Here is a 14115-nt window from a genome sequence, read left to right as displayed (position 1 = left end):
CTGAATGCTGTCTGCAATATATATTTAACAAAAGTACTGGTTGGTGATTGACACATATATGACTGGAATTCTTCTGCAAACAAGCCCTGTCAAGTGCTGTTTTCCCTTTATTATCACCAGTAGTCCCCTATAGAATACACTGACTGTTTGTATTAGCCAAGAGGAAAAGGACCTTTATACCACATCAGTATGAAATAGCTTGTATCATGGTTTTGTGCACATGTATCATCTCTGGCTGGCAGTATTTTTATTGTTAGAATAGAGGCAGAGCTGAAAGAATTTTTCCTTGCACTGTGACCTCCTTCCCCCAGCATAATGTGGGAACATGAACTTTAGATATGTGTTGTCGTTGTAACTGGGGCAAGTTCTTCCAACAACTGTTCCTTGGCACAGATGCATGTGATACACATCATGGCACGAGAGACTCTACTCATCCAAGTAGGTGGTCAACTGCCTGCTGACTTGGGTGAAGCTATTTAGGGATTTATGCTGGCCTTCATCTTCATTAGCAGGAAGTTTTCAGCTGATCCCTGGATGTTGCCTGCACCAGGTAGTGTGGAGTTGTAGGTCAGTCCTTTCATTAGCCATACAGCTGGATACAGAGATTTTCTTTAATCTACTTCACTGGGTCCCACTGTGCATATTAACTGAACACCTCACAGAGTAACCATTACTAAAAATAAACTATTGCCACTAAATTCTATGTGGGATTTGCAAAAATTCCTTTTACAGTTTCCAAAGGGAAATTGCAGATTTATGACAGTAATTAAAATTACAAGCTTAATTTAAGCCAGCCAGCTAAGACAGTGGTTACGATAAAGAGAAAATTAACCTCACTATAAAATAGGTGTATAAGGCAGGTAAGATGTATATGCTGCCAGGGCTGACTGCACAGAGCTCAAAGAGAGCCATGACTTAGTCTGGATACCTAATTTTTAAACTGCTAAAACTGGGGTAGGCCCCAGCCAGTATTTATGTATTTAATATTCAGTACATATTAATCTCATGGTGTTCATGTCACTTTACAAGACAGAATTTCTATTTCTATGTATCCAGCTCAGTTTATGTATATCTGATGCTTAGGCAGCAGCACAGGGAGTAGATATCGCAGACTTTGTGCGTGCATTTATAAAGCTTGCGTTTCTTACATGATTGGTATCGATCGCCCATCGATTTTCTCGCACACCTTCTGATCAGATTTTTATATTAAATAGGAATACAAAGCTGAAAGTGATTTCACAAATCAAAGAGCATTTCTTTCAGCTGTACACAATCCAGATAAGGAAAATATCAAAGATACACTGTAAAAATAATAATCTATTTTTTCTCACTATGCCAGTAGGAAAGCTAGCTTAGAATTTCTTTTCTTTCATAATTGGAACATCCCTCTGGTTTACAGCTTAAGATCTTTTTAAATCAATAGTTCCTTCCTATTTTTATGTCACCATTGACCTAGAGAATATTTATTCTCCTTCTTTGCCATTTATCTCTCACTCCCAATTTTTATATAAAGAGTAAATATATATCCTTGAAGCACTGCTTTATATTGGTTAACAAAACAGAGATTTTTCTATATGTTTTAGCATAGGTTTTCATACCTCTTGAACTGGATTTTTCAGACACATGGTATTTTAAATGCTATTTTATCAGTGCCAAGCAGAGTGGCAGTAGTCTCTGTCTCATAGAAAAACTGTATACAGATGCACTGTATATTGCTAATATGAAATTTATAGATATGTTTTGTAGGTTCATGGCTTTGTTGTTTATATTATACCTTTAGAAAGTGATAGCTGTTCCAGCTGACAAAAAGAAATTAATCAGGTATTAACAAGTCATTTATTTGGACTTTTCAGGAGGCTATAATAATTGAAAGAATGCAAAGGAATTATACATATATATATAAATATATATATACACATATATACACAATGATTTATCCTTACCATGAGAGCATATCAATAATATTCTTGTGCTTTTGGAGTATGTGTAAATGAAGTAGTAAATGTTTTTAATAGGATTTTCATAGAAAGTTAAGGAATTTAAGCAGTACTGGGGCTGACATTAAGCTATCTGTAAAGTCAGACTGTGATAACAATACATGCAATGACCCCATTCCTGATGGTACTGAAGGGATGAAATGCATTACTTAACCAAAAACCTGCAGTCCACTAAACAAACATAGGTAATCTGGTGTTTATTTAGCAGAATGTACTTTACAAAGTGATAAGTGTTTAAGTGTCAATATCTTTACATTATGTCCAACAAATAAACAAGGAGGTTGGAAAGTGAAGAGAGCACGTGACAACAAAAAGCCAATCACGTACAATCAGCCATTGGTAAGCAAGAGCTCTCCACTCCTACCACTTCTTGCTAGTATCTTTAATTGACTTCACTTCTATACTGCTTGGTTTTTATTTGTATCTCCTCTGTGGATGCATGCCCTGTCTCCTAGATTTCTATAGCTGATGGTTTCAGGCTATGGCATTTACAGCCTCGTTGTTTCCACTCTCTCTCTTGCAATTTGTTTTCATTTTCTTTCTCTTACCTTCCTTTTTCCTCACCCATTCCCCAAAAGTACTTTCCAACTTTGTTGTTCTCTTCCCCTACCTTATCATGAATCCAGCTATTTCCATTGCAAGCAGCACAGTTAAATGAAAAGATTCTGGGTCCCAATGAGATGTCAAAGTGTAATGCTATTTTTTCCTTAATTTCTATTGACCATATTTCCAATGACAAAATATTGATTTAACATACATGTATGGGTACTCCTTTTTTGCCCCTGAAGCCAGAGAATAATTTTGAAAAGCATTAAACAGCTATCTGTCTTTGTCTGGGATTTATTATTATTGTATTTAACTTCTGAATGACAGATAAGCAGAAATTGACCTTCCATATTCACAGAGATGGGGTTTTATATTTTAAATGAGACTTATTTATTCCCCTGTAGATATTTTCTACTCTTTTTGTGACTTAGTCATTTCACCCCCTAAGCAGAAATGCCTGTGGGGCCATTTCACACAAAGGGATTTAGCTTGTTCTCTGAATCCACAGTGTAGCCCTGAACAGCAGGAATTATTCATTGGGGGTCCCCCCCCGTCATGTTCCAATCATTTATTGTTAGTGAGTTTCAAAAATAAACATGTTTTATCCCCTTGAGCAACTCACAATATGCAGCTGAATTGAATAATATATTTTCAACTTGTTATACTCGTGCCAATTTAAATTTCAGGAACAAAACTGCTCAGGAATATGCAGGGTTACATGTCTATATATCTTTCAATAAAGTGTAATCAAATTTCTTTTGGTCCTGAATCATTTTTGAAAAAAAGATGTGTGGTTACTAGTGAGCATGCTTGCTTCAAAAATACTGCATTTCTACATGCTCAGAATAATTTTATATTCATTTTGATTAGAGCAAACTGCTTACTCTCAAGAGGCTGACAAACACTAAAGATTTCCACTTTAGTGGTTTACAATGACATCAAAGTGGCCTTATATCTTTGCAAAAATCTGTTTCCTTGGTAACGTGAAGCAAACTGTTCATTTCAGAGGTGCCTATAGAGAGCAACTGAGATTTTATTTTTATATTAAATATGAAAACTTAATGTGGATAATGACATCATACAAAATATACTACTGAGTTTAAAAGCTATTCAATCATCAAATAAATAATAAAAATGGTCACATTGTAATGTCAATAATTTGTAATTATATTTAGATAATATTATTTGTTAGAAGTCAAAGTACGATATGTTTTCATGCTTTTTTTAAAGGCAAACAACAAAACCTGAATAATGACTGTTGAAAAATCACATGTGTTAAGAAATATTTCATGGAAAAGGATTCCCCAACAAGCAAATTTTAAAGAGTTTGCAAGTACTGTTTAGTTAAAAATGAATGATTTCTCTGTCAGGAGTATCATTCTCTGCTAAAGAAAAGCTTTATGCACACAGAATTGCAATGAAAAATAGAGCACTTCATACAATCAATAAATGATTAAAACTCCCCATCCTGGCTCCATTTATTTATTAGACTCTTTTGCTGTATCTTAACTAAGGACCTGAACAGGAAAAACATCTAAGCATGAGCTTAGCTTTGAAGTGGCACACATTTGTATGGAAGCCATCTGAGTCTAGGAAGGATTTGAGGAACGGATGCAAAACTTACAAATTCTCATGAACACCGTGAAGCTGTTACAGCCGAAATTATCACACATCTACATGAAAATGAATACTCTTTTTCTGACAAATCATCTAAACCTCTGTCAGAACATCTCCACAAAACAAACTGACACTCCAGTTATGACCAATAATCACTCTGCTCAGGGCTCATTAGAGAGGGGAAAATAGCTATCTCCTTTTTGTCTTAATGGAAAGGGAAGGAATATGAGGTAGAGATTGGACAGAGCAACAGGAGGAGTGGTGAAATTCAACAGGACTCATACAGAGAAACTTTATAGAGAAACATAAGGATCTCTGTTGGGAGAAAGCAGGGGTGTGCTTTTAGAATCAAGAAGGCAGTATACTACAAATTGTAATTTATGTGTGCTGAATAAAACTCTTGAAAATAATTCAGCCCCTAGCATCTTCCTAGACACTACTCCCATAAATTATTGTGAATTATGCAGGTGTAGGTCTTCCAGGCAAACTAGGATTATCTGAACAAGCCCTTTTTGTAACAGCACCATATTGTCAGTCTTTTTTTTACCATTTCCTAGCAAGTCAAGCAGTGAGAATATACAGTAGTCTCATGCTTCAAATTATTTAAAGGTGTATTTACTTTGCAGAAAATATCTAGTGAGCTTCAAGAGTAGATTGGAAAGGCAGCCCAACAATCTGCCTAATAACCAAACAAAAGAATTGTAGCAGATGTCTGACAGGGCATCATGCTCAACACTGAAATGTGCAAGAAGGTACTTCTTGTTCTAAGGAGTAAACATTTTTAACAGCAACTATGCAGTGCTATATGAGCTAGTACTATGCTATTCTGCAAATTAATAGAGTGGGGATTCAAAATCTTTTGTACAGGAAGTCAGTAGGGAACAATGACTTTTTCTTCCACTAGATTCCATGCCAGTATTCTACATAAAGTCAAGAATTTCTTTGAAAACTGAAGCTCTTCTCCATGAAGCACTGTATTGAAAATACATTCAAGTTCTTGGATACTTCTGGTCTGGATTCTTCTTCTGGGTCACAGGAACTGAGGGTGGTAGTATTTGCTTTTCTATACTGTAATTGAAAGATTTATAAATGCATAATCAGTGCAATCCAGTCTGGCATCATAGTTATAACATAGAAGCTAATTAATTCTAACATCATTATAACATTTGATAGGTTTTGTTTGATTATTTGTTCACTTATTTGCTCTTGTTGGAGAAATTTAATTTAGCTGCACATTTGGCCATTAGCTGGCCAAAATTGCTATCAGACAATTTATTCCCTGTTGTTCTTAGCTTTGAGCCTATAGCAGCATAGACTGTAATTAAGCAATACAGCTGTGAACAATCAGCACCAAAAGGTGACAGGTTATTTAACACATGAAGCATGAGCAGCATAGTGCACCAGGAGAGATCCAGCAGGAAAGACCTAAGATGTTTAGAGAAGATTTACATCACCAAAGAGTTGATGCAGGTTGTCAGGAGATGTAATCTGAGGCGCTATGGATAACATGGAGCTGAGGAGGAGTTACCTCATCTTACAGCTGGGAGAAACATTAAACATAACAGAGCACTAGTCAAGCCAAAAAGTAGAAAAACTACAATAGTCAATCCTCACATTTTTTAAGAGCTCTTCTGGTCCTTGAGGCAATAATTTAAGGTAGGACTACTTTTTAACAAGTATTTCCATTTTCACCATCCTCTGTTCCTTACATTCAGAAGAAAACCCCACATGACAACTTGTAAATTGTAAAACCAAGACTCCTGGAAATTTTGCCCATTCCAGAAACTTCAGCAAGGAACAATCAACATAAGTTATTTACATGTGGTGCTAGTGCTATCAATATATTTAAATTCTTGTAAAGGAACAGAGATTACAAAAACTACTGTGATATGAACCTCGGCGCTCAGCACATGGCTTCCATGCAGCACCTCTGGCTTTATAGTTCAAATAATTCCTTCAACAAGAGTTTTATCTAGCAATGGGCACATGAATGTTACTTTTCACTAGTTTTGTACCCTAGACAGCAACCAGAATTGTATCACGCTTCCAAGCTACCTGGGAGTAAAAGGGAAGATTTTCACTCCTTGGGTGATTGGGGTGTGGAGAGAGACCTTCCTGATGAGCTGAACAAAGACAGGATGGGACACTACAATGGTATGGAGTGGTTTCCTGGGAGCACCTGGGAAAAGACACAATTTGGCAATAGACTCTCTCACCATAGAGTTAACTGCCTCCAGCAAAGATCTGGATTACCAGTCATTGCTATAAAAATGAATTTGCCATCTCCTGAACTTACAACTTTCTGTATCCAGGAGAAAAGGAGTATTTCATATGGCATGACCACAGCAACGGTGATAGTACTGAAAAAAACATCTTTATTAGTAAGAAAGCTAAATTTCCAGAACAGTCTTTCAAAGATGTTTTTCTTCCACGTTTACCAAGTAACAGGAAGTTGCAATACTTTTTTCTCTCCACAAGTAAACACTGCCTTGAAGGAAAAGCATGTTTTCTGGCATGAAAATAACAGGAAAATAATTGGAAGATGGAGAAATCCTAACAAAATAATTTGGAGATGTACAAGATATTGCAATCATTTAACAAATATTATTAAAGTTGGTAAGGCCACAACTTTACAAAATTAGGATTTAAAGTTCATTTCTGTAGCTCAGACAAAACTTTTAGTGTTTTTGTGTGCAAACAAGCGTTAAACACAGGGAATTTATTTTTTTTTTAATAATAAAATCCATGAATAATGCAGATATATTTTTACTGATCACTGGAGGAAAAATAATACAGTCCAAAAGAGATAACAAAATTAAATTATAATGAAAAGTAATAGAGCATTAAAAAGACAGAACTATTTAAATATGGAATAACAGATTGATATTCACAAACACTCCAGAAACAGAATAATGTGTGCAAGAATCTTGACTCATGCCAATACTCCTATTTATTCTTTTGTTTGGTTTGGTTTTTTTACTCTGGCAATTATAGCTGAACAGAATTCAAGACAAAGGCCTAAATTATCATTTTTTCAGATTATTTCATTTTATTAAACCAGATTATATTCACTGTCATGACTTTAATTCTATTTTCAAATCAATATTTTTTTATTTTTAAAACTTAATTTTTCCTCTTTTTTTTCCTGTACCATCTGTTCCTTCTTTTTATATAGTAGGGATTTTTTTGGGTTTTGATTGTTTGTTTTTTAATAAAACTGTTTATTTCTATCTAAACATCTTATTTAGTTATTTTCACTCTTCAAATGTACTAAGAAAGCTACCACCTGGCAGAAAACAAAGCCACAGCAAGAAGCAAAATTATTTGCTGGAAATTAAATCTCTAAACTATGACTATTAATCAGACTTTTGAGCCTAAATCTTCAGTGCCATGGAGACAATTCACATTCTGCTACCTACCTTGCCATGCAAATTTATTTTATTCTTCTTTGGCTGTTAGTATATTAGCAATATATTTCATTTTGTTATTAAGAAATGGTGCAATACAACTCCACATAAATCTTGAGACATATGTGTTATCCTTTTAGCAGTATACACACACTATCTTTGGATTGATCTTTGGACAATATCCTCAACAGGAAGTTTCAGAGATTTCACAGTAACCCCAGGTCAGTCTTTGCCTTATGAGTGTCTGCCAAGAAGGCTATCATCCAGCTTAAGTTCCTTCCCTCAGGAAAACATTAGCTTCATGGTAGGAACTGTATGAAAATAAAATGCTTTTATAACCTTATGAGTGCTGTTATGAACATACCATTGCTGCTGGACATGCCTTTTTCTTTCAGTGTATTGGACAGATAGTCATTTGAAACTTGTGCAGCATTTTTTGAAGGTGCATTTCTTGAAGGGGAAGACAGTACATCTTCACAAGCATACGATTCAGCAGCAGAAAAGAAAGTTCCACCACCAGCACAAATCCTTTCTTTTCTGATCTTTCCAGTTTGGTTTTTTTTTCTTCATTTTTCCCCTTTTTTTTAAATCGAGGTTTTCTTGTTTTGATACAATTGCCTTCTTGTGCTACATATTTGATGCTATCTCTGAGTAAGTTTTCAATCTACAATGACATTTCCTCTCACCTTCAGTAACTCTTTTCCTGGCAATTCCCAAATCACTTGAGGAAGTTCAAACCGTAATTTCCTGTCTTCACTCCCAAGAGAATTCAAAATCCAGTAGAAAACTCAGAATACAGAATGCTCCTTTCACTCTCCCTTCTTTGTTCTTCTGTTCCGACTTCAAATCCTCACTACAGTTTAAGGGCCATTTCTCTTGTCTGCTCCTGTCACGTCCTATATGGCTCCAAGGACGCATCCTAAGGAAGCTGGTGTGTTTTTGGTTCAAAAGAACTGATGAACAAGTAACAGTTTCACTGTTTTTCAGTTTCCATCTACAAATTCAGAAAAATCCTTTGTCCTAGTCTTTGGGATTCCTCTGCTTTAAAACTTTATGTTAACAGTGGTAAAAACAGCGCCTCTCAGTTTGCAGATCTCTGTGTGTGAATGCATATGCCATCCAATATACAACAAATACACAGGGATGCAAATGAAATTTAGCAGTTACCAATTTCAGTTTTCAAGTATAAAGAATGTCTAGACAAAGTACATATTTGTCTTCCTCAGAGTTTCAATTTGTCTAGGCATGTAGAATTTGAGAGTATACTGGTGTAACTCAGCAATATACAATATTGCTAAAGCAATTTATGTAGAAAATAGTCTACATGTTGAATGCATACATTGCTGCTGAGAAAGTGAAAACCAATTAGCCCTTAGATAAACTGATTATAGTTATGATGTGGGACATAAAGAGCAGTGATGAAGAAAATTAAGAAGTCTCCTAGCTCCAGCAACTGTATCAAAGCTTGGTAATTTCAAGTGGAAAGAATAACCTTGGCTACATGCATTTCATGGCTGCATAGGGAATAAGTCCTCTACTGACAAATCAAGACATGGAAGAGTTTCAAAATGAAAAGTATATGGAGGCATCAATTACATGACAATATTTTACAAGTTTATTCACCAAATAGTTGCTAACAGAATAGAAAAATAATGATGTGAATTTAGAAAAGCATATGTATGATGTTAAATTATTAAAAGGCTTTAACAAATCTGGATTTTTTTTAAAAAAGTCATTATGCAAGTAAATCAGACAAAAGTAAAATGTAATATTGCACTATCAGAGCAAGAAAAACCTCTTCCTTCCAAAGCTGAAAGGTAAAAGGTTTCAGAAGTTGGGAACACCACTTTCCACCAGAAGTGATGGAGACCCTATCCTGCCAGAAGGATTTCAGCCATGCTAGGGCTGATGACCGAACATAGAGTGAGCAGCTGGCCAGCTTTGTCCATGACTGGGCAGAGTTTGTCACAGCTGAAGTCCTGTTTCCTGGGAGGTGGCTGGGCATTGCTGGTGGATGGGAAGTAGAGAATAAATTATACTTTTTTCTCCTAGCATGTGCATGTGCAACTTACCTTTTTTTTTTTTTTTTTTTTGAGTTGTTTTCTATCTTATTTTCTCTCTCCTGTCCATAGGAGAAGGGGAAGTGATAGAGTAGCTTGGTTGACACCTGGCATCCAGACAAAATCAACCCCTCACACCTAGCAAGAGAACAAATGCCAGAGCCTTATTCATCTGATTTTCCAGAGACCAAGTTATTCAAACACAGCTTAGTGTTTCAGTCGCTTGAATGATCATAGCCAGATAGCCCCAATAAGATGTGCCTCCATCAGTAAGACACAGAGAATTTTCATTGAATGCAGCTTCCCTTTTCTTAGGTTGCTAACTCAGCACAAGTCGTAGTCCACATTAAATCATTCCAGCTTGCTGTCTGTTCACAGATTAAAGTGGAAAAGAAAAGAGTAGAATAAAATATTCAATATTTAATACCAAGTAAGAGAATAGCAAACAGAAAAATATTTAAGACATATGTACTGAGGTAGTACACATACCAAGGCAGGCTAGGCAAAGGAATAAAATACAGCTAAACTGATGAAAGAAAGCTGATCATTTTTTCCCAAGGAGAAATTATTCACTAAGGGAATAGAAGCAGAGGGCTTGACTCTATAGAAATACAATACAAAAATCTCAAGCTGCTTCCCCCTGCCTAAGGAAATAAAACCAACAAAATATAAAATAATTCTTGATATAGTTTTATAGAAACATCAAACATAGAGGTACATATTGGTATTGATCTTAAAATATATTTAAATTGCACCATTTCCTATTAATTGTTAAACTATATTTAAAAACATCTTCTCCAAGTGCCAAGAAAAGTCAAACTGATTTTCTTACCCATAGTATGGACCAGTTGCTTTCAATATATTTTAAAATCAGAATCTATTTTCTTACCATATAAAACAGCAAACTGAAATCCAAGTATCCCTTTCCAAAATGATCTGTGATCAGGACACAAACTATTTCAGGACACAAATGACTTCTGGAAATCCAGTAGGCTAATGTATGCACCAGTTTAACCAGTGGACTTTGTCTGCCCAGTGTTCTCATATCTGACTCTGTTAATTGAACTAAATGCTTTGTAGGAGGCTTACTTTTCAAGCACCTGGCCTCATTTGAGAATTCTGAACAAAAAGCAATTTAATTATGGCAGCTTTTTAAGTTAGTGAGGAAATGAATCTCACAAAAAACCCAAAACCTAACCAATAATGTATCAAATCAGGGTTTAAAATCAGTCATGCATGAGAAATGAGGAAAAGAGAAAATTCAAAATACGAGTCAAAACATCAAACACTTTGTCAAATATATTCATATATTCACATTTGGATTGTAAGTATCCAGTAACAGTGTGTGAGAGCCTTATCCTGGTGGATATGTGAATACTGGACCCACCCAAAAATTCCCTCAGTTGTGAGGAAATTGAGGCTCTCTTTGCTGGCTTCTTTAAAATGAACTTGATCAACAATAGTGTATCTGTTCCCAAATAATAACTTGTGGGTAGATTTCTATGATTTTGCATCTGTTTCCACAGATGAAGACAAGGATAAGGAAAATTATTATCCAGCCTTGACCAATTAAACTTATAGTGTGGTTTCAGTGCTTCTTCCATTATGATCTAAGTGTTCAAACTCAAAACTTGGTGCAGAATCCCCTCACAGAGAAGTACAAAGGAACACAGAACCCTTAGAAAAAGCCCTTGCTCACAGGGAGAGGCCTTACCTAAGGTTCCTTTCCCCCAAAATAGCCCATTCCTTCAGATCTCCAGGTATCTCTTATTTAGGGCTTTTTCTGTAGAATTCGAGATACAAGCACAGTTCTAGTCCATGTAAATGGAAAGAGGGAATGGCACAAAGAGATTAAAGGCCTTTTATAGCAGCTTTAGAAGAAAATTTTCCAGATTAATCACCTCAAGCCATTCTGAACAGGCTACCTATCATAATGCCTATTTTTTAATTAAAATTGATTAATGAGCTACAACCATTCACCCATTTAGATTTCTGTGTCAAGTATTTTCATTAAAGTACAGATGACTATGAAATATAAGATTCAGCAGAAAAGACACTTCACACTGTAAGATACATCTTGAGTTATCAAAGAAGGGAATTGATCCTTTCTGAGACAAAAGGCTGTTAATTCATCAGTCACACACAGGAAATGAAAAAAATCTGTCTTTAGAAAAATACTGAAGCCTATGAGGATAAGAATTGACACTAATTGGAAGGAATGACAAAACTTTCTTGTGAATAAGAAAGAAATTAAAAAGTTTCATGGAGAAAAATTAAACTTACCTGAATGGATTTCAAGACTGAGATCTTGTTGTGTAAATACAAAGTTGTTTTTTTTTTTTTGATTTAGGGTTGCCCTACTTCAAGAAGTTCCATATTGGACACAATCAGAGATCTAGGGCCTGCAGAAGGAAAGAATCCTCAATGAAACAAAAATAGAAAAGACTTTGTGTAGTCACATGGATAAAGGAGTAAGAATTTTCATTCCACCACCTCTGACTTTTATAAATGTTTGTAGCAAGTCTGTCTATTCAGCTATTGCAATCTTAATAATTTTGTGATGCATATTACCTTGAAGGCAGTTTGAATTAAGAGTGATTTCAAGATACTGAATAAGAAAAAAGCATTTCTCTCCTGGGAGTGTGATAGCTTAGCTAGTCCTAGAAATGTCTTTAAGAAATATCAGAAATAATATATATGCATACAGGGCCATTCTGAGCAGTGTGTTCATGCCCACAATGTACAGGAAACATCCATGTAAAGCTGAGATGTCTTCTTGCTGCAGTGAGGTGCTGGAGTACCTGGGCAAGCTGCCAAGAGAATCTCAGTTCCATGGAGAATAATTCCTTGCATGCCATCTATTAACAAATGTAAAATACAGCGTTCCAACACTGAACTCATTCCAACTGGTTAACTGCTCTAGATACATCATCATTAATGGGGCTTAAGCTAATTCTGGCTCTGCAAAACCGCTTTGGAGAAAACAAAGATAAAAGCTAACCAAGAAAAAGACAAAAATAATACTGTATGGAACCAAGAGCTAAAGCAAAGACTTTATACAGTTGTAGTGATTTTAGTTGTAGTGAGAGACCCTTCATAAGTTCCCGATCCATCTACCATTAGGAAGAAAGGGGACTTAGGTATTGAAGTTGTAATGTTTTTTAATTAGTGGAGTGATTCCAAACAGATTTAGAATTTGGTTTCCTTGGATTTCCTCAGAGTTTCACTAATATATGGTGAACTTATAATGTATGCTTGAGTTTCTGGTGTTTCAGCTTCATTTAGACTTGATTATTTCTTTTTGACTACTCTGGGTAGTATCTTGGAGATAAATTATCTAGCATATGACTTAGCACAGCAACATATTTTTTTGAGAAAGTTAATTCCCTGGTTTCACTGAGACCATTTTGAATATCTTGGACTTGCAGAGAGACATCCACAGTTATGTTACTTTGAATGATTGAGCCTAAAGAAAGTTTCCCTTTGTAAGGACATAGAGGGCTTGGACATGAATCTTAAAAAAATTTGGTTAATTGTACTGTCTGAAACATTCCTCTATAAATCACCTGATAACACAGTTCATTCTGACATTTGCAGTCAAGCAGAGTGTTAAAGCACTTTTTAAAATTTCCATATATGATCTCAATTGAAATAAAGAGCAGAAACTCACAGAGTTTAATACTTTAAAAGTTTAGATTTGTCCTTAAGTTTTGCTTGAGTTTTACAGGGCAAATGAAAGCAGGAGTCAATAAAATGAAATTACAAGAACAGTGATGTTTTTCTTTTTCTTTTTTTTATCCTTACTTGAACATTACATTTCCCATTCCTGTCTTGGATCTCAGCTTAATGACTGAACATCACTTCAGGCAGCTCATATATAACTTAGAGATGACAGGACTTGCAAGATTAGAAGTAAGAGCAAATTAAACTTCTATTTGTGATTTTTTGGGGGGTTTTTTGTTTGTTTGTTTGTTTTGGTTTGGTTTGGTTTTTGGCTATTTTTTTGTTTTGGGGTTTTTTTGTTCCCCAAGAAAGTTATCAACACTGCACTAATTTTGCTTACACTGAGTAGGCAGCACAATTAGGGAAAGTGCTAAATGTGCTTCAGGAGTCAATACTAGTGTTTAAATGAGAGCATAAACTTTGGGTGAATTCTTTGCCCTTTTTTCTCCTAAAATTTCATACTTGCCATATAGTTGACATAATTAATGTTAAACAAATCCATTCACCAACCAAATAAAAAAACACAGAGTATTCAATGATCTGAGCTCATGACATCTAAAGGATGACTTACAAATCCAAGATTATTTAAAGTTATGAGATAACCAATTGTCATGAGTTGTCAGGTAAATGGAATCAATATAGTACATCTATATATATGGAGACTCCTTCCTCGGAATACTTTCTAACACTGTAGAAAATTGCCAATATCAAACAAATACCACCACTTTTTAATCTTACATGCAACGATAATTTTGTCCTTGCCTC

At 35.3% G+C, this 14115-nt stretch overlaps 1 long non-coding RNA gene across 2 annotated transcripts; it reads right to left on the bottom strand.

The window, feature by feature from the left end:
- Positions 1-9649: 9649 nt before the first annotated feature.
- LOC128806580 (uncharacterized) lies at positions 9650-12514 on the bottom strand. 2 transcript variants are annotated; one of them, XR_008436868.1, is made up of 3 exons: positions 12429-12514; positions 11911-12029; positions 9650-9765 (listed from the first exon to the last, which is right to left on the bottom strand). It is a non-coding gene; the product is annotated as an uncharacterized LOC128806580 (long non-coding RNA). The 2 variants fall into 2 exon arrangements; XR_008436869.1 differs by lacking the exon at positions 9650-9765 and adding an exon at positions 11354-11438.
- Between the last annotated feature and the right edge of the window lie 1601 nt (positions 12515-14115).

This window comes from Vidua macroura, chromosome 4 (genome assembly GCF_024509145.1).
Source record: "Vidua macroura isolate BioBank_ID:100142 chromosome 4, ASM2450914v1, whole genome shotgun sequence".
Taxonomy (NCBI): Eukaryota; Metazoa; Chordata; class Aves; order Passeriformes; family Viduidae; genus Vidua; species Vidua macroura.
The sequence above is the reverse complement of the archived record's forward strand: the minus strand, read 5'-3'. Positions and strand labels throughout refer to the sequence as shown.